The sequence below is a fragment of the Rhinatrema bivittatum genome, chromosome 1 (assembly GCF_901001135.1).
Source record: "Rhinatrema bivittatum chromosome 1, aRhiBiv1.1, whole genome shotgun sequence".
In the NCBI taxonomy this organism is placed as follows: domain Eukaryota; kingdom Metazoa; phylum Chordata; class Amphibia; order Gymnophiona; family Rhinatrematidae; genus Rhinatrema; species Rhinatrema bivittatum.
In genome coordinates this window covers 425,527,998-425,548,319 of record NC_042615.1, presented here as the reverse complement: position 1 = coordinate 425,548,319, position 20,322 = coordinate 425,527,998, and the positions used below count along the sequence as shown (strand labels likewise).

The 20,322-nt window shown below is 43.4% G+C and overlaps 1 long non-coding RNA gene across 1 annotated transcript in view; it reads left to right on the top strand.

Moving 5' to 3' along the window:
• The window catches only part of LOC115080983, a 34,494-nt gene extending 24,123 nt beyond the window's left edge, over positions 1 to 10,371 (top strand). The window contains exon 3 of the long non-coding RNA XR_003853710.1: positions 10,080 to 10,371. This is a non-coding gene — a long non-coding RNA (uncharacterized LOC115080983). The remainder of the gene's footprint in view (positions 1 to 10,079) is intronic.
• The last annotated feature ends 9,951 nt before the right edge of the window (positions 10,372 to 20,322 follow it).

Genomic DNA, 20,322 nt, shown 5'->3' with positions numbered 1-20,322 from the left:
GCACTCGGGCCGTATTGCCAATATTCAAAATGGCACCGGTGCTACCTTTGCCCTGTCACATGGTAAGGGCAAAGGGCCTCGGCACCATTTTTATTAACGCAGCTGATGGCCCGGGAATGGGAGATCATTTCCCGCGGCCCCCCTAGACCACCAGGTATGTGTACAAAGTTTGGGGCGGGGGGGGGCGGGAGAGTGGGGGAGGCTAAGGGGGTAATTTTAAAAGGTCGGGTAGTTTTTTTTTATCGGCGCGGGCCTCACAAAAAAAAATTAGTGATGTGAATTGGAATCGGAACCGATTCCAATTCACATCTCTAATGATCAGATTTCCCCCCCCCCCCCCCAGCCGAACCCGATCGTTAAAACGATCGGGCACACGATTCACATCCCTAATAGTTAACTGCTATAGATGCCACCGAGACTTCAATGGAAGTGGCGATGTTAGGGTACGTCCAACCCCACTTCTAAAGGTAACTCTTCAGTAAGTAACGGGATGAGAAGTTGAATTCAGCAGCAATAGCTCAGCTGCTATGACGTCACTGAACTTTTAGTGGAAGTGGCGATGTTGGGGTACGTCCAACCCCACTTCTAAGGGTAACTTCTTCAGTAATGTAACTGGATGAGGTGTTGAATTCAGCAGCAATAGCTCAGCTGCTATGGACGTCACAGAACCTTCATCAGAAGTGGCAATGTTATGGTACATCCAAAACCCACTTCTGGATAACTCTTCCACAGAGGAAGCTGGAAGAGAGATGGTGGCAGCACCAGCAAATCAAACAAGCTGGTAGCTAGAGATATCTTCTTCCAATCTAATTGTGCTGTAGTACTTCAGACACGACTTCCGAGTGAAACAAGCATAGCAGATATCTCTAAGTTATAGTCCGTGAAGACGGTAAAGATGTAGAGCACCAACTAGCCATGGCAAACATAGCAACCGCTATGAATATCAGCAGCCAGGAGTAGAACTGCTGTGGACGTCATTAAGATCCTCAAGAGAAGTGGTGATGTAAAAGAATGTCCAAAGCCCACTTCAAGTTGTGATGCAATAATGGATCTTCTAATTTGATGAAGGGACTCCTCAGGTCTTCCACAAGTCGTCTGAGAATAAGGTTGCCTCCTGCCCCGAGTCCAACAGGGCAGGCGTCCGAACCGTTGCTGGTTTAGAGGTCACAGAGACTGAACAAGAGAGAGGAGGAGATAACGCAGTATGGCTCAAGAACAGTCCTCCCACGGGAGTTAGGACCGTCCATTTCCCGGACGAATGGGACATGTAGAGACATCATGGCCAGGCTGACCACAGTACATGCACAGGCCGCGTTTCTTCTGAAATTTTCTCTCCTTTGAGGTCAAGTGACCATGACCAAGTTGCATCAGTTCATCTTTATCAACAGCAGGAATTGCTGGAGCAATCTGAGGTGCAGGGGTACTGGCCTGTTTCAACCCAGTTAACACCTTAGGCCAGAGTTACTTCACCTTGTCTCGGAGCCGACAATCAATCCGAGTAGCTAAGGCTATCAATTCCTCCAGCGAGTCAGGTGTCTGGCGAGTGGCCAGCTCGTCTTTCAAGCGGGTATCCAGTCCTCTGCAGAAGAGAATCTTGAGACATCTGGGGTCCCAGCGAAGTTCCACTGCAAGAGTCTTGAATTCTATGGCAAATTCAGCCAATGATCTGTTGCCTTGCTTCAAGTCCACTAAAGCAAACCCGGCAACAGACATACGAGCAGGGTCATCAAAAACGGATTTAAACAAGTCCATAAATCCTTCTATGTCCTGCAAAATAGGGTCCTTGCATTCCCACAAAGTAGATGCCCATGACAAGGCTCTCCCATCCAAGTATGACAGGATGTACGTAGTCTTAGAGAGGTCCGTGGGAAACAATGAAGGCTGTAAGGTGAAATGCATGCTGCAATGGTTCAAAAAGCCCCGCGTCTTCTGGAGTTCTCCGGAGAAGCGAATAGGAGCAGCCAGTGGAACAGCAGTCTTTAAAGTTACCTCCTGTAACTGACCTTCTTGGGTAGAAGCTGTGCCTTGTATCTTCTGTGTGTGAAGCTGATGGAATGCTGCAGTAAGTTTCTCCAAGGTTTTTTGCTGTTCTGAGATGCGTTGAGCCCGGACCGGTATAGCCTGCAAGGCGGAGAGGTATGCCGGGTCCATGAGGTTACTGACATCCCATACCTTAAGCTGGATTCCCAAGAGTACTGCTTCTCCAATTTAAAGCCGGATCCACTGGAGTTAGCAATCTGTTACGTTCGGACTCCTGAGGAAGGAGGAGTTAGCAATCTGTTATGATCAGGGCTCCTGCAGAAGGAGGAGTTAGCAATCTGTTATGTTCGGGCTCCTGTGGAAAGAGGAGAACGATCTGTTGTGTTCTACTCCTCAGGAGGGGAAGAGTTAGCAATCTGTTATGGAACTGCTCCTGTAGAGGGAGGAGTAGCAATCTGATATGCTCAGCTCCTGTAGAGGAAGTAGTAAACAATTTGTTAAGGTATAGACTGCGGAGATAGCAATCTGTTATGAACTGTTGCTGAAGACTCCTGATGGGGAAGGAGTAGCAATATGTTACCAGCGGAGTGTTTGGAGAGGGCACCCAGCTGTAGAGGAATGTAGATAAGTGAATCCTTGGGCCGATGGTAGATGACTGCGTCCTCAGGAGGATATCCTGAGAGGGACCACCAGCTAGGCTTGGATATGGAGACAGACACAGATAATTGTTTTATTAGACAGGTTACTAGAACCACCAGAGGTGACAGTAGTGAGGTGATATGCCCGGCAGGGCTGAAGTCCCTCTGGAACTGGGACAGCGATTCCAGGGTAGCTGAGCTGTAGAGAGACTATAGATGGTGAGTAGACAGGGTGACAGGGTATGCTGTGTACATAGCCAGAACTGGATGACAAACTCACTTAGGTCTTAAAGAAGCTCAGTAGCTGGAAAGGAAAGGAGCGAGTACCTGGTTCCAGGGAAAGCTCTGAGAGAGCGATGGTAACTCACAAATGTCTGTATCTGCAATAGCTTCCAGGCAGTAGAGAATCTTCAGAGTGTTCAGGAACATGTGCCCTCGAGGAGCGAGTACCAGTTCCTATCTGCAATCTGAAATAAAGAAAAGAGAGCAAGGCCCCCGAGGAGAGGGTACCCCTGGTAAGTCCGAGGAGGCAGCTTGGACGAATCCTTGCTAACTCAATTTGTTAGCAAATACTGAGACCTTTTATATTGGAAGCGGATGATGACATCCCAGGGGGATGTTTACTCTTAAAAAGTAGAAAGACTAGGGGACAGTCAATGTAGTTACTGGGTGATACATTTAAGGCAAAGAGGAGAAAATATTCTTATTTATTTTATTTATTTATTTAACATTTTTATATATCGAAATTCATGTAGCAAAGTTACATATCATTTCGGTTTACATTATAACATTTAACAGGCATATAAGAATGCGGTTACATCGAACAGGTAGGATAACTAGGATCAATGAACTGGGGAGTAAATTACAATGATTACGATTAGGTAATAATATTCTATAACTGAAATCTGGCTAAGTATATAGGGAGTCCTGTTACAAGGAGCACATTGATGGGCGATTATTGTTATATATTAAAAGCTTGTTCGAATTGCCAAGTTTTGAGTCTCTTTTTAAAGGTGATTGGGCAAGGTTCCTTCCGGAGTTCTGGAGGTAGAGAGTTCCATTGCGCAGGGCCTGCTGTAGATAGAGATCGTTTATTTAATGAGGTTTTGATAGATGGGGCAAGGAGAGTGTCTCTATGAGCTGCTCTATTCGGTCTGGATGTAATATGTGGTTGTAATGGGATGTTGAGTTCTAGTGGAATGAGCTTGTGTATAGATTTGTGAATGATTGTGAGAACTTTATACGAGACTCTAAACTTGATAGGGAGCCAGTGTAGGTTCCTTAGGATGGGGGTAATGTGGTTTCTTATGTTGGACCTAGTCAGAATCCTGGCTGAAGTGTTCTGAAGCATTTGTAGTGGTTTTATGGTGTTGGCTGGGAGGCCTAGTAGCAGGGAGTTGCAATAGTCAATTTTTGAGAAATGATTGCTTGAAGAACTGATCAGTAGTCTTGGAAGTGGAGGAGGGGTCTGAGGCGTTTCAGGACTTGTAATTTAAAGAAGCCATACTTCGTGGTGTTATTAATAAATCTCTTTAGGTTTAATTGATTGTCCATGATGACTCCGAGGTTTCTGACTTGAGAGGAGAATGAAGGTTGACTGGTGGGGAGTATGTTGGACATTGCATAGTTGCTGTCCTGTGAAACGAGGAGTAATTCCTTTTTGTTGGGATTAAGAATTAAGTTGATGCTCAAGAGCAGATAGTTGATGTCTAGGAGGCAGTTGTTCCAGAATTCTAGTGTTTTTTGTAGTGATTCTGTTATTGGGATGAATATTTGGACATCGTCAGCATAGATGTAATGGGTTAATTTTAGATTGGAGAGGAGCTGGCAGAGCGGTAAAAGATAAATATTGAAGAGGGTGGGGGATAAGGAGGATCTTTGAGGGACTCCCAGAGAAGCGTGGACAGGGTGTGATTCATTATTGTTAACACTGACCTTGTAGAATCTGTTATGTAGAAAGGATTTGAACCAGCTGAGAGCCGTGCCTTTAATGCCTATATCAGATAGCTGGTCCAGAAGTGTTGAGTGGTTTACCGTGTCGAACGCGGCCGATAGGTCAAGGAGGATGAGTAGACTGGGTTGTTTTTTATCTAGATTCAACAGTATTGAGTCTGTTAGAGAGATTAAGAGCGTTTCTGTGTTTCGGGTTTTACGGAAGCCGAACTGAGAGGGGGCTAGTATTTGGTTATCTTCTAGATATTCTGAGAGTTGCTTATTAACAATTTTTTCTAGGATTTTGGAAATGAAGGGGAGTTTGGCAATTGGACGGTAGTTGGCAGGATCATCGGGAGACAGGTTGGGTTTTTTTCAGGAGTGGTTTAAGGATTGCGAGATTTTATAGTCAATGCATAATTAATCTCTGGAATTCGTTGCTGTTCATGAACTCTGCATACCCTGCCTAAACACTGTCTACAGTTTCTCAACAGCTCAGCCATCCAGGGATCACTACTGCCACCTCTGGTGGTTTCAAGACCTGTTTAATAAAAGAACTAGTGTGTGTCTGTCTCCATACTCTAAGCCTAGCCGGTGGTCCCTCTCAGGATCTTCCCCGGGGGCGTGGTCATCTGCCACCGGCCCAAGGATCCACCCACTACTATCTCCAGCAGTCTATACAACAGATTGCTACTCCGCCTATGGAATACATCAGATTTCTACTCCTATCTGATTGCTCCTCTCACCAACATAGCGGATTATGACAATGCTAAGTTAGAATCTGTAATTGATCAGATCTCACAGCTGGTGCAGAATAAAACACAGTGCGATCAGACTCCATTTCTGAATGGGTGGAGGAATTGGAGAGGTCTTTCACTACCATGAGGCAGAAGGTGGAGGTCTTAGAGCAAGGACAGAAGAGAATGGCCGAGAGGCAAGATGACCTCGAGAATAGAAATCACCATAAGAATGTAAGAATCGTGGGTTTCCCGGGGAATGCTGAACGTGCAAACCCAATAGAAGACTTCTCCACGTGGTTGCCAGCCATGCTGAATCTCATGTGCAAGTAAGGGCAGGTGAAACTTGATCAGGCACACAGATCCCTTGCACTGGCACCTAAAGAAAATGGCTGACCGCAGGCTGTTATCCTTCATTTCTATAACTTTGGGGACAAGTGCAGGGTTTTGGAGGCCAACCGCTAGAGGCTGCTGAGGAAAACAACAGAAATATATAGAAAGAGAACCCATACCCACCCACTCCCCCCTCCCCCTCCCTCCTCTGTGGTTTCTAACCTTCCAGCACCAGCAGCTCACCCTCTCTCACCCCCTTCAAGTACCTTCAAAGGGCGATCTCTTCAGGTACCATGCTTAGGTCTTGATGGATGCACGAGGTGGAACTGATGAAGCATCTCTTTGGCCAAGATATTGGTCTGAGGCTCTCAAGAGATTTCTTTGGGCCGAAACCTTCCCGAATCAGAAGGTATTCAAAAGTCTTGCCTCTTATACGAACATCCAGAATCTCTTTGATCTTAATCTCTAAGTCGTCTTCTGCATCGATGACAGGTGGATCTTGAGTCTTGGAAGAATTTAGTATGTAGATATCAGTAGCAATGGAATGAGCTGCTGTGGACGTCACTGAGGGATTCAGTGGAAGTGGCGATGATAGAGAACGTCCAGAAACCACTTCAATTGGTGATTCTCTGCTAGATGTTACTGGATGAGAGTTGATGGCATCGCCGGTGGATACAGACTGGCTGGATGACTAGAGTATCTTCTTTGGGTCCATGTGTGCTGTGGCTCTTCAGGCACATCTTCTGAATGGAAAGAGCGACAGAGATACTCTAAAATTATGATCCGTGAATACGGATTTTTATGATGAACGCCTTCGAGCCAAGGTGAACGTTGAAAGCATTATGAATATCAGCAGCAATGGGTAAAGCTGCTGGGGACGTCACGGAGATCTTCAGTGGAAGTGGCGATGTTGAGAAACGTCCAAAACCCACTTCAAGTTATAATGCAATAATGGATCTTAACATTTGACAAAGGGACTCCTCAGGTCTTCCACTAGATGTCTGAGAATGAAGTTGCCTCCTGTCCTTGACTCCATCAGGGCAGGAGTCTGAACTGTAGCTGGTTCATAGTTCACGGAAACTGGGAGAGAGGGCGGAGGAGAGAATGTGGTATGGCCTAAGAACAGTCCTCCAGCAGGACTTAGGCCCGTCCGTTTCCCAGACGAATGGGGCATGTAGAGACATCATGGCCAGGCTGACCACAGTACATGCATAGACCGCACTTCTTCCGAAATCTTCTCTCCTTGGAGGTCAAGCGTCCATGACCAAGTTGCATCGGTTCATCAGTATCAGCAGCGGAAGTTCCTGGAACCATCTGAGGTGCATTGGTAGCACTGGCCTGTTTCAACCCTGGTAACACCTTAGGCCGGAATTCCTTCACCTTGTCCTGGAGTCGATGATCAATCCGAGTCGCCAAGGCTACTAATTTGTCCAGCGAGTCAGGTGTCTGGTGAGCGGCCAACTCGTCCTTCAAACGAGTATCCAGGCCTCTGCAGAAGAGTGTCTTGAGACATTTGGGGTCCCAGCAGAGTTCTGCCGCAAGAGTCTTGAATTCTATGGCGAATTCAGCCAATGATCGGCTGCCTTGCTTCAAGTCCACTAAAGCAGAACCAGCAACAGAGGTTCGCGCAGGGTTGTCAAAAATGGATTTAAACAAGTGCATAAATCCTTCTTTGTCCTGCAAAATGGGGTCCTTGCGTTCCCACAAGGTGGATGCCTACAACAGAGCTCTACCATCCAAGTATGAAAGGATTTATTATTTATTATTTATTTTTAATTTTTATATACTGGTGTTCCTGTATGTCATACAAATCACATCGGTTTACATTGAAACAATTGGAACAAAGAACAAAGAGATTCGCCCAGAGGTGGTACATGGAACAAGGAGTACAAAAAACTGAGATCGGGGGAACTATTCTAGCTGAGATATAGATTGGTCTGGAAAACCAAACAAGCAGTTAACTATAAAAAGTAATCTGTACAATAATGATGGGGAGTAGATGGGAAATACAGATTGTGGGGGTAGGTGGTCTTAGAGTGTGCCATAGGAAATAAAGATGGTTGTAAAGTAAAGTGCATGCAGCACTGGTTCAAAAAGCCCCGGGTCTTCTGGATTTCTCCGGAAAAGCGGATAGGAGCTGCCAGTGGTACAGCAGTCTTCAAAGTTACCTCCTGTAACTGACCATGGTTGGAAGCTGTGCCTTGAACCTTCTGTGTGTGTAGCTGATGAAATGCTGCAGTAAGTTTCTCCAAAGCATCTTGCTGCTCCGAGATCTGCAGGGCCAGGCCCGGTATGGCCTGCAAGGCGAAGAGTTGTGCCGGATCCATGGAGATAGGCCGGGTCAATGCAGTCAAGCCAGTTCCATAGAGTTAGCTGGGTCCTGGAGTCAAGCCGGATCCATGGAGTTAGCTGGGTCCTGGAGTCAAGCCGGATCCATGGAGTTAGCAATCTGTCATAATCCGCTATGTTGGTGGGAGGAGCAATCAGATAGGAGTAGCATTCTGATGTATTCCGTAGGCGGAGTAGCAATCTGTTGTATAACTGCTGGAGTTAGTAGTGGGTGGATCCTAATAATTCCCAGCATTCTATCTGTTTTCTTGGCTGCAGAGGATTTCAACACATTATCCATGATGATGCCTAGATCCTTTTCCTGGGTTGTGATTCCCAATTTGAAACCTTGCATTGTGTAGCTATAATTTGGGTTGTCCTTCCAAACATGTAGCACTTTCCACTTGACCACATTCAATGTAATCTGCCATTTGGATGCCCAGTCTCTCAGTCTTGCAATTTCTCACAATTTTCCTATGATTTAACAACTCTGAATAATTTTGTATGAGCAAATCTGATCATCTCACTCGTTGCTCCCGTTTCTAGGTCATTTATAAATATGTTAAAAAGCAGAAGTCCTAGTAGAGGTCCCTGGATTCTCCATTGTTCACCTTTCTCCATTGAGAAAATTGACCATTTAGCCCTATTTTCTGTTTTCTGTCTTTTAACCAGTTCTCAACCCACAATAGAACATTGCCTCCTATTCCATGACGTTTTAATTTTCTCAAGAGTGTCTTATGAGGCAATTTGTCAAATGCTTTCTGAAAATCCAGATACGCTATATCAACTGGCTCACCTTTATCCACATGTTTATTGACACCCTTCAAAAAAATGTAGAAAATTAGTAAGACAAGACTTTCCTTGGCTAAATCCATGTTGATTTTGTCCCATTAAACTATTCTTATCTATATGTTTACTAATTTTATTCTTTGGAGAAGTTTCAACCATTTGTTCCAGCAATGATGTCAGGCTCACTGGTCTGTAGTTTCCCAGATCTCCCCTAGAACCCTTTTTAAAAATTGGAGTTACATTGGCCACAATCCAATCTTCAGGTACCAAAGCTGATTTTCATGATACTATACAGATTATTAGCAGTAGGACTGCAATTTCATTTTTCATTTCTGTCAGCACTCTGGCATGTATACCATCTAATCCTTGTGATTTGCTACTCTTTAGTTTGACAGTCTGCCCTAGTATTTCTTCCAGGTTCACTGAGATTTGTTTCACCTCCTCTGAGTCATCATCTTTAAATATCACTTCTGGCATGGGTATCTGCCTTCCTTGTCCTTGCCCATTATTTTATGTTGACAAAACTAAAAGAATCCTCAAACACCAGATTTTGGAACACAAAAGCTGTCTTCATACTAAAAAAAAATAGAAGCTCCACTAGTTTCTCATTGTTTAAGTAAACAACATGTTTTTTTGCATTGCGTTGGTTTGTGATTGACCATGTTCTGAGCGATATCAGAGGAGACCATGATAAATGTCTTGTGGTTCTCAACCCTGTCCTGGGGACCCCCCCAGCCAGTCGGGTTTTCATGATATCCACAATGAATATGCATGAGAGAAAATTTGCATACACTGCCTCCATAACATGCAAATTTTCTCTCATGCATATTCATTGTGGATATCATGAAAACCCGACTGGCTGGGGGGTTCCCCAGGACAGGGTTGAGAAACACATATTTCACTTACAATTGGTTGTACTGCCAGGTTTGAATGAAGCCATTGAGTGGGCTGTGTTCCTTTAAACAAGAGGATTTTTCAACTTAAAGAATTTTCTAAAAGTAAACAATAACTCAATTCTTTTGAGAACATTTTATTTCAATAATATTTGCTTTCTTTAAGAACTGTGTAATTTTCAAAGATACTTTATAATAATGCTTTAATAAGTATTCATGAGATTTAGCAGTGTATACTGCGCATGTCCAGATTTTCACATAACTTTTCTATAAATGCTTGGGCGTCCTTTGTATGTAACTTTTAATGAGAGCAGTTAGCTCTGATGCAGTGCTGACTTGTTTTGAATGAACTTAATGCTGTAAGAAAGATTTTATCTACAAGCTGTTTCAATTGCAAGATTTTATTTCAGCATTTATGAATGCAATTGTTTGTTTTTTTTATTATTTAGATATCACCCTGTAGCAGCAACTGCAAAATGCTGGCCATCATCGATTGTTTTGATGTTCACAAAGAGAAGCAGCAACCAAGCACAGGAGAAATCTCATTCCAAAGCTTGCTATGCTTCATAAAAGCTAAGCTTTTGGCAATTTTGATGTTTTGAAAAGAGAAGCAGCGATTAAGGAGAGGAAAATCCTTGTTCTACAGTTTGTTTTATTTCACTTAAGTTAAAAGCCAAGTTTTTAAAGAAAATTGTTTTCTAAAAAATAAAAAAAATATATAAAAAATAATCACTAAGGACATTGTCAAGTATCTGATAAGCAAAAGCATTTTTTCAATAAAGAATTGGTTAGATGGAGATTTTTCTGACTGGTGATTACACATGAACATATGCCTCTACCACCTATATACTGTATCCAGTGAAGCATCAATTCATCTCAGTAGTCTTTTTCCTCTCAACAAAATTTGTTTTGCCTGTACAAGCATTTGTTGCTTAATTCTGAGTGAAGAATTCTTCTTTGGGGAATGGGTAATGCCTTTCATCTTCTTTAGTAAAGACTGAAGAAAATAATTCATTTAATCTCTCTGCTCTGGCCTTGTCCTCCCTTAGTGCACCTTTTACCTCTCAATTATCTAATGGTCCAACTGACTCCCTCGCGGGCTTTTTGCTTCAAATGTACCTGAAAAAAGGTTTTATTATGAGTTTTGTCTTCCACAGCAAGCTTGTTTTCAAGTGCTTTCTTTGCCTTCCTGATCAACGGTTTGCATCTAATTACCAATGTTTTTGCTGTTTTCTGTTTTCTTCATTTGGATCCCTTTTCCATTCTGTTGGCTAAACTAGCTGCTCTTCTTTCACCTTTTAACCATGCTGGAAATTGTTTGGCCTTCCTTCCACTATTTTTAGTACATGGAATACATCTGGTCTGGGCTTCCAAGATGATATTTTTAAATAACAACCATGCCTGATGTAAACTCTTGACATTTGCAGCTGTTCCTTTAAATTATTTTCCTAACCATTTTTCTCATTTTATCATAACCTCTCTTTTGAAAGTTAAATGCTTTTGCAGTAGATTTCCATAGTGCCCTCCCTCCAGTTATCAAGTTAAACTGATCACATTATGATCGCTATTGCCAAGTGACCCCACCACATTACTATGAGTTCCATGATTAGATGTAAAATATCTATCCCTCTTGTCAGTTCTTGCACAAGCTGCTCCATGAAGCAGTCATTTATTTCAACTAGGAATTTTACCTCTCTAGCATGTCCTGATGTGACATTCAACCAGTTAATACAGGTAATTGAAATCACCCTTTATTACTGTGCTGCTGATTTTGTTAGCTTCCCTAATTTCTTTTAGCATTTCATTGTCTATCTGTTTATTCTGGCCAGGTGGATGGTAAGACACCCCCACTGCTATTTTATTCCCCTTGTCACCTGGAATTTCTATCCATAAAGATTCTGCAGTGCATTTTTGCTTACCGCAGAACTTTTATCCTGTTTGAATTTATGTCCTCGTTAACATATAGTGCTACCCCTCCATCAATTTGACCCATCCTATCATTCACACCTTTCTTTATAATCTGCCTTGTGAAATATTGCATGGAAATAAAATAATTAAATGTGTACTTAAGGTGATGGAGAGTGAAGTGACGTGCCCATTGTCACATAGAGCATCAGCAGGGGAAGCAGAATTTGTACTCTGGCTCTGTAACCACCACGCTTCTCCGCCAGATAACTGTTGCCAGCTTGGATCGTCTTCCATCACCATAGTTTGTCTGGCACTGGAAGATGAAGTACCAATTGCATTTTTGGGTTACCCACAACTTCAGCACTTTTTTCAGTAACACTTCCTTGGGCTTCAGCCACGTTTTGACCCTGCTATTATATAGAGAGGGGCTTTCTCTTCCCCCCCCCCCCCCCCCCCCCCCCCCCCCCTTCATGTTCTCCTCCCTCTTTTGCTGCTCTCTGCTTCACTCTTTCCATTCTGTCTTTTAACCAAGGCACTTTACTTACTTCATCCAACTGCAGCTCCTCATCCTATAGATACTCTTGTTCCCTTAGTTCCTCACTGCTTATGGATGACTGCGCTTTCCCTACCTTCAGTTCCTTACTACACTGTAACTCTTTTTTTGTTGCTGTATGCAATCTGTGATCTATACAAAGCAGGGCCCACCTATCTGTGCCTTGAATGCTGCCCATTAATTTCCCACACTCTGGGACTTGTGTTGTAGACAGAAGAAGAGACATGTGTGAGTACACATATGCTCAGAAAGGAACTCTACTATGTGTCAGAGCCATCTCTGGTGTCTCTGATTGCTGCAAAGTGCTGAGAGCAGAGCCCAGGTGCTGGGCTGGATTTGACCATCATGCAGTGGTAACATTTCTGTGGTACACCTGATTTTTATTCTGCCTTTCAGCCACTTTAAAGCGCCTTACAATCAGGTACTATAGGTATCTCCCTGTTCCCAGAGGCAATGGAGGGTGAAGTGACTTGCCCAAAGTCACAAGGAGCGTCATGGGGGTAACCTGCATGGAGCGGCAGTTACTACCCTTAATAGAAGGCATGGGGATTACTACCCTTAACCAATTAACTTTCATGCTTTTGATGCAACTGCAACATCATGTGATGCATGATGCAACATCATGTGATGCAACATCATGTGATGTTGCAACTGCAACTGCAACATCAACTGCAACTGCAACTGCAACATCATGTGATGCAACATCAAGTGATGATGACTCCTTGATGATCCCCATCAAGGAGTCACTCGCGAAAACACTGTCTCATTGGGAAACATGCCTCCAAAATATCAAACAGCTTCTCACAAGACTCAACCTGGTACTAAATTCATCCAAAACGGAATTACTACTCATCACACCAGAGAACAGCTCCTGCACCCCCACTCATCCAGCCATACCAAAAACTACACAAGTGAGAGACCTAGGAGTTCAAATTGACAATCACCTGAACCTGAAAGCTACCATCAACAAAACCACCAAAGACTGCTTTTATAAACTCCAAGTACTGAAAAGAATAAGACCTCTGTTCCATACTCATGACTTTAGAACAATTTTACAATCAATCATCTTCGCAAAGCTGGACTATTGTAACACCATCTTGCTTGGTCTCCCCTCTCTACACACCAAACCACTGCAAATGGTTCAAAATGCCTGTGCCCGTATACTCACTAATACCAGGAGAAGAGACCATATAACCCCTATCCTAATGGGCCTCCACTGGCTACCCATCCACTTCAGAATAATATACAAGGCCATTCTCACCATATACAAACACATTCATCAACTAGCCCCAATTGACCTTCATTTCCCCCTCCGATTACACACTTCAACAAGACCGACAAGAGATGCTTACAAAGGATCACTTCAAGTCCCCCCAGCCAAAACTACCAGACACATTACGCTAAGAAATCGGGCCTTCTCCACAGCCGGTCCTACCTTATGGAACTCTATCCCCCCAGATCTTAGAATGGAACCCAGCCTCTCAACCTTCAAGAAAAGACTCAAGACCTGGCTGTTCAGGCAGGCTTTTCCTAACTCCAATATCATTTAACTCCTAACAATCATCACATCACCATCAACATCACTATTAGCTACCTCTTACAATGTAATTATATGTAATTAGCTGGTTTTCCTTTTTCCTTTTTCCTTCTCATTCCAAGTTCAATTTTCCTTGTTACATGTAACTGCTATTTCCGCACTATTGTTCAAGTTTAAGTTTATTTTGCACTCCTGTTTCATGTGAACCAGCATGATGGGACTATTGTCTTGAATGTTGGTATATAAAAAACTTAAATAAATAAATAAATAAATAAATAAATAAATCATTCTCCGTTTTGATGGGGAGAAATGAAGGGAAATTGGATTCAGACAACAGCCAACACTGGGCCCTGACTTTTACGGGCTGGGATACTGATACACAGCCATTAGGGAAAGAGTACAGGACTGCTTCTATGACCAAGTCCAAAAGCAAAGCATGTTCAAGCACCATTGGCTGAATTATCAAGAAGGAAGTTTACCCTGTAAAAATGTTGCTAGCAATAATTTTTTTTATGGGTTCGACAGTTGCTTAGTTTTGATTGTAAATATTACTACCTTTAACATAAGGCCTGGGAGTAACCTGCATGAAGTGGCAGTGATTACTCTTAACAGAAACATGGGGGGTAACCTGCACAGAGCGGCAAATGTTACCATAAGAAACTTGCTGGAAAGACTAGATGGACCATTTGGTCTTTTTCTGCCATCATTATTATGTTACTATGAATCCTGGCTTCTCTTGTTCATAGTCCGTTGCTCTATAGGGATGTGAATCGTGTCCGGAATCGTATCCGGAATCGTAATCGTGGGATCAGGATCGGGATCGGAATTGTAGCCATTTTTTTTATCGGCTGCAACCGATCCTGATAAACTCACCCCGACCCCTAAAATCAAATTCTATAGAATCCCCCCACCTCCCAAGCACCCCAAAATGTTCTTTAAGTACCTGCTGGTCCAGCGGCCCTCCCGACCCCTCCAAAACTTTTTTAAAGTACCTGGTGGTCTAGCGGGGATCCCGGGAGCGATTTCCCGCTCTCGAGCCATCGGCTGCCAATAAACAAAATGGCGCCGATGGCCCTTTGCCCTTACCATGTGACAGGGGCTACAGGTGCCATTGGCCAGCCCCTGTCACATGTTAGGAGCAATGGATGGCCCATGCCATGTTATTACCCGTTATAATGTAATTAATTAATTTGATCTGTTATTCTCATTATAATGTAATCAGTTAATTTGATCAGTTCAATGTATCCTGTTGTTTTCACTGTAAACTGTGGTGAAGGCTTGCTCCAAACTACGGTATATAAAAACCGTCAAATAAATAAAATAAATACATTTTCACAAACAGATCCAAGATGGTGCTGGCACTGCAGCTTTGAACACTGTGGCAATTTCCCTTCATGATTTCTTGAAATACTTTATGAAAAAATGCCCCATAGCGCCAGGAAAAGGCATGCGAGGGAGAAGACATACCCTGAGGCAGCTCCGGAGCCTCCTATGACCAGCCCGATGGATGCCCATGTAGTTGGGGGGGGGGAGGTTTCATTGGGAGAAGAGTCGCGTCGGCAGGGAACCTTAGATGAAGTACAGGTTCCCTTGTCTGACTCGGATACATCATTGTCCCCGATGCAGAGAGAGGCGCCGGTAATCCCTGCTACACTCAGAAACCTGTAAGCGAACCTTGCTGCACTGCCAGCCAAAGTTGCAAGCAGTTTGAGAAGCCAGGCAGGGAATTCTTCCCCGGGAGGAGAGAGTGGACGTCGCCCCGTTGGGATACGACGTGGGACCCAGCAACTCACCCATGGGAAAGCGTTTGGAGATGAATGTAAGGGGCTCATCTACCCCTCTTCCTGCAAGTTCGCGATTTCAGCTTGCTAAACCCAACCAGGTAACTCTAGATTCTCTTTGGGAAGCTATTGAAGGTTTGGGGAATTTAACATCTAATCAGCTCAATCCTTTGATTGAGAGATCAAATGAGCATGAACAGCGTAGTCTGATGTTGGAAAGCACTGCAAAAACTATTTCACAGCAGTATGAAGAGGTTAAGACCATAGTGACCTCAAATAAGTTTTTTCAGGATTCTTTGATAAAATATAATTTATTCCTGATGACTAAACTGGAGAATATTGAGAATATGCTAAAAGGGAAGAATCTACATTTTGTGAACTTTCCTAAATTGCCATATATCCTCAGAAGAAATGTTCAAGAGATACTTAATGGAAATCTTAAAATTAGCAGAGGAAACTGTACCACCTGTGACGCGAGCATTTTACTTACCTCTAGTGAAAGTCTCATGAGAAAATTAAGTGGTTGGGTTAGCAAAGGAGGAGATTCAAGAGCCAGCAGAGGAGTTGGCAGAAGAGTCTGTTACAGCACCTTTAAATATTTCTGAAATATTAGAGACGTTAGATACAGTTCAAGCCACACCAGCAACAATGATTGTGACTTTTGTTTTGGAACTTGATAAAGACTGAGTGCTAAAGCTCTTTTTCTAAATTTGCAGGTTACGATTTTTCCTGATGTGTCGAAGATGACACAAAAGAAAAGGAAGCAATTTTTGCTTCTTAGACCAAAGGTCTTTCAAATAGGGGCCTATTTCCTTTTAAAATTTTCCTACAAATATCTAATTAAGTGTAAAGAAGCTTCATATTTGTTTTATTTACCTTCACAACCTACACAATTTTTGAGTGATAAAGGTCTAAACTCATAGGGGCCGATGCAATAAAATTTGCAGAAAGCGGGTGCTGACTTTTCAGCGCCCGCTTTCTTAGCGCACGCATGGCGCCCGCAAGGGGGGCGCCATGCGATAAGCAAATTAGGGGATTGTGCTAGCAAGGAGGCACTAGGGTCGCTAGCGCGACCTTAGCACCTCCTTGCTAACGTGACCCCACGGTTACCGGCGGTCTGCCAGTTATGAACACCGATGCCGATAAACTCTGTGTCAGTCTTCACAGCGGCCGGCAGAGGTTTTTTTTTTCTTTTTTTTTAACTTTAAAAAAAGTACAGAAAAGCAGGCAGGCATTAATATCTGAGCGATAAATGTGCGTCTGAGACGCACATTTATTTTTTTGCATTTGGAGTGAATGAATAATAGCCTCATTCACATGCATTTGCATGTGATGAGCGCTAACTCATTCACTCCGCGTCGGATGTGCGTTAAATAGGCACTAATCCCCCTATTGCATTAGGGGGTAGATTAGCGCCTATTTAACGCACGTCCGACAGCAGGTTAAACAGTGCACTCGGCTGAGCACACTGTATTGCATTGGCCCCATAGTAATGTTATGGGATAAAATAATAATACCATTGACTCCCTAAAATGGCTGAGTGTACTCTCACTTTTCTGTATTAGCCCCCCTTTAATGCAGTGCTGTCATTTTTCCTTTTATTATTTGTTTATATTAATGGAGGAATTGGATCCCCACAATTTGTTCTTTAATAATGGTTCTTTAATAATGCTTTGATTTTTGAATGTATTATGTTTCATATAATCTGTTATTCAAGATGGTTCTTGAAATATAACTCAAAAAATTGCATAAATAAAAAATTAAAAAAATAAAATAAAATAAATTTTCACAAGGCATTAAATATTTGCTTCTTTAAGATACCAAGCAAAAAGATAAACAACAATTCTGTTTCACAAATCCAGATCTATATCAGATAAATATTACCATCAAACATACCTTTGAATTCAAGCACCCATGCATGTATAAGGAAACTATTGTTTTTCTAAGTAGTATTGATTCTTTATTGAGCCTTTTCTCTTTTAGGTGCACCGTGAAACACAGGAATAAAACTTCAAGTATGTATAAGTTTCTCTAATTCTATAGGATCCTAATGTATTCTTGTGAATATTATATCAAAGTTCACTATCATATTTTAATGACTAGTGCTTAAACATAAGTGCTTAGAGTTGTGTGTATACACTTAGGGGCAGATTTTCAAAGGCTACGGGTGTAACATACGCTCGTAACCTGAGAAAATCTGCCCCTGCACGCGCCTAGCCTATTTTGCATAGGCTCGGTGGTGAGCGCAAGCCCCGGAACGCTATGTCCCGGGGCTTGCAAAAAGGGGCGGTCCGGGGGTGTGGCAGCAGTTCAGGGGTGGTTCGGGAGCTCCGGCACAGCGCGCCGGCAGCCTTCCGGTGCGTGCAAGTTACGCCTGCCTTGGGCAGGCGTAACTTTTGGAGTAAAGGTAGGGGGGTTGATTTAGTTAGGGATGGGGTGGGTTAGATAGGGGAAGGGAAGGTGGGGGGGGGGCCAGAAAAAAGTTCCTTCCAAGGCCGCTCCGATTTCGGAGTGGCTTTGGAGGGAACGGGGAAAGCCATCGGGGCTCCCCTCGGGCTCGGTGCACACAAGGTGCACATCTGTGCACCCACTTGTGCGCGCCAAGCCCGGATTTTATAACATGCACGCATGTTAGAAAATCGGGCGTAGATTTGTTCGCACCGGGTTGCGCTAACAAATCTACGCCCGTGTGTAGATTTTAAGATCTGGCCCTTAGCTTGTCTTCCTATATATTTGAAGATAGTGGGTGAAGCTTACGAACGTGGCTGGTTGATGTGCTTTTAAGTCCAATATGGACTTGGCTTTTATGAGGTTCTACAATGGCTGTTGAAATCTGGTACAGTATATACCCACACGACTTCTGTACAAAGTATAAATATAAGCATACATTCTGTAACAGATAGAGCCAAAATATTATTTCACAGCTTACAATAGATTGCTGCAGGCAGACATTGTTATATACTATTACACTGTTTACATGTTAGGGAAGCAAACTATAACCTTGTACTGTGCAAAATACACAAAAGAAAAATAGAATCACCAAGCTTGTTTTGAAAAGAATATCTCAGTGTACTTTAACCTGAAACATTAGATAAGTGAGGATAAAAACTGCATACATTCAAATGTGTTCTCTTAGCATATGAAAGTAAATGTGGGAAGACACTGGAGTAGGATTATGTTATGCCAGCAGGCACATATAATAAGTGCCTGTTTGCTCTGCTGAAACAAGATCAGTCATCACTTCTGGAGCAGCATAATAATAATAATTTGTATTAAACCGTACCTTTCCTGTACACAGCCTGAATCCCAATATCCTTCATATTTAAAGGGGGAATTCTGAAGCTGCCTGGGGAGAGCTGCAGGTCCATGTATACTTTGTTCCTGCACACCCACAAGCTCATTTTCAAAGGGGAACTTTCTGCTGAGTTTCCTTTGAAAATACAGGGCAGCAAAAAACACAGGTACTTTAAAGGAGGAGCAAAGGGCACTCTTTAAAATATGCCCAGTGATTTCAAAATGAAATACACATATGTACTATCCCCTTACCCCCTTACTCACTCCTTGACCTCACTCCACCCACTTTACTCCATGGGTAAAAAGGGGAAGGGAAAAGAGACTTTTCAGATATCATTTGAATGCAGGTAAACATGCATTTACTCACATATAAACGTTTAAAAATTGCCCTCTATGTAGCTTAGAAACATGGACACAGTCATGTCAGGGGTGGAGGACCCAGCAGCACATTTCTGATACCAGCACTGTATGCTGCAGCTTCACATCAATTATAAGAAAAGCAAATGCCATTATTATTTTTAGGAAACAGAAGAGATTAGGAGGGTGTAGCAGCAAACATCGGAACATGAGAGCAATTTATCCAAAAATACACAGTGTTTGTTGCAAGCGTGGAATGCAATCACTTACTCGAGGGGGAGTGAGCCCTTGGCCCACGCTACATCCCCAGGGAGAGGCTCCAAGGTACGCACCATGGGAGGCAAGAGTATCCAGCCACTGTCTGGATTTGGAACATAGCTTGGACTGGGAACGTAGCTCACTCAGGCCTCCGCTGAACCTGCATTCACCAAGAGTGAGACCCAACAACACAATGCTGGTTTCTGGGGTAGCCCTCAGGCCACTCAAAAGCCCTTTTGGACCTGCAACTTGGGAACGGTGTGTGTGTCAGGACAGATGGAGGTCAAGGACAAAAGATGACTCAGAAGAGAAGAACTAGATGAAGGACCTGAATAGTTGGATCAGGTTCAGACTTAGGTTCAGGTTCAGGATTTAGATTCAGATTCAGGTTGCTGAAGAGTCCTGTGTCGTAACAAGCCCTACACAGCCCGTAGGCTGGATGTGGACCACACTGAAGTTTGGAGCAGACTCTAGGCTTGGAACATGATGAAGACTTGGCACTGATAACATGACGAAGAATCTAGGAGGGCCCTGCACCACAGTACACCCTACACAGCCCTTAGGCTGGTCATGGACCATGCCGAAGCAGAGCAGAGTCTAGACAGCAGTTGGAATAAGAAGCTCCAAAGACCAGGCACAGGATTCAAGATTCAAGAACTCAGAACCAGAGATGGAACCCCGACTTTTAAAAACAAGGGACTTCCGGAGACTTGACCAATGAAGAAGGCAGGCTTAGTGCCATGAGTTGCCCTATACAACCCATGGGCTGGTCATGGACCATGACACTGGCATGCCTGGAAGAGTGGACGAAAGAGAAGACCTGAACAGTGGGCAAAGGCAAAGACTTAGACATCAGGCAAAATGAGAACTTGGGCATCAGATGAAGACTTGGGCGAGGGGTAGACTTGGAATGAAGACAACAGGAACTAGAGTCTCAGGGACCATCGAGAGATTGGGATATGGAACAAAGAACATGGAAGAGCTCCCATGAAGACCATCAAGAA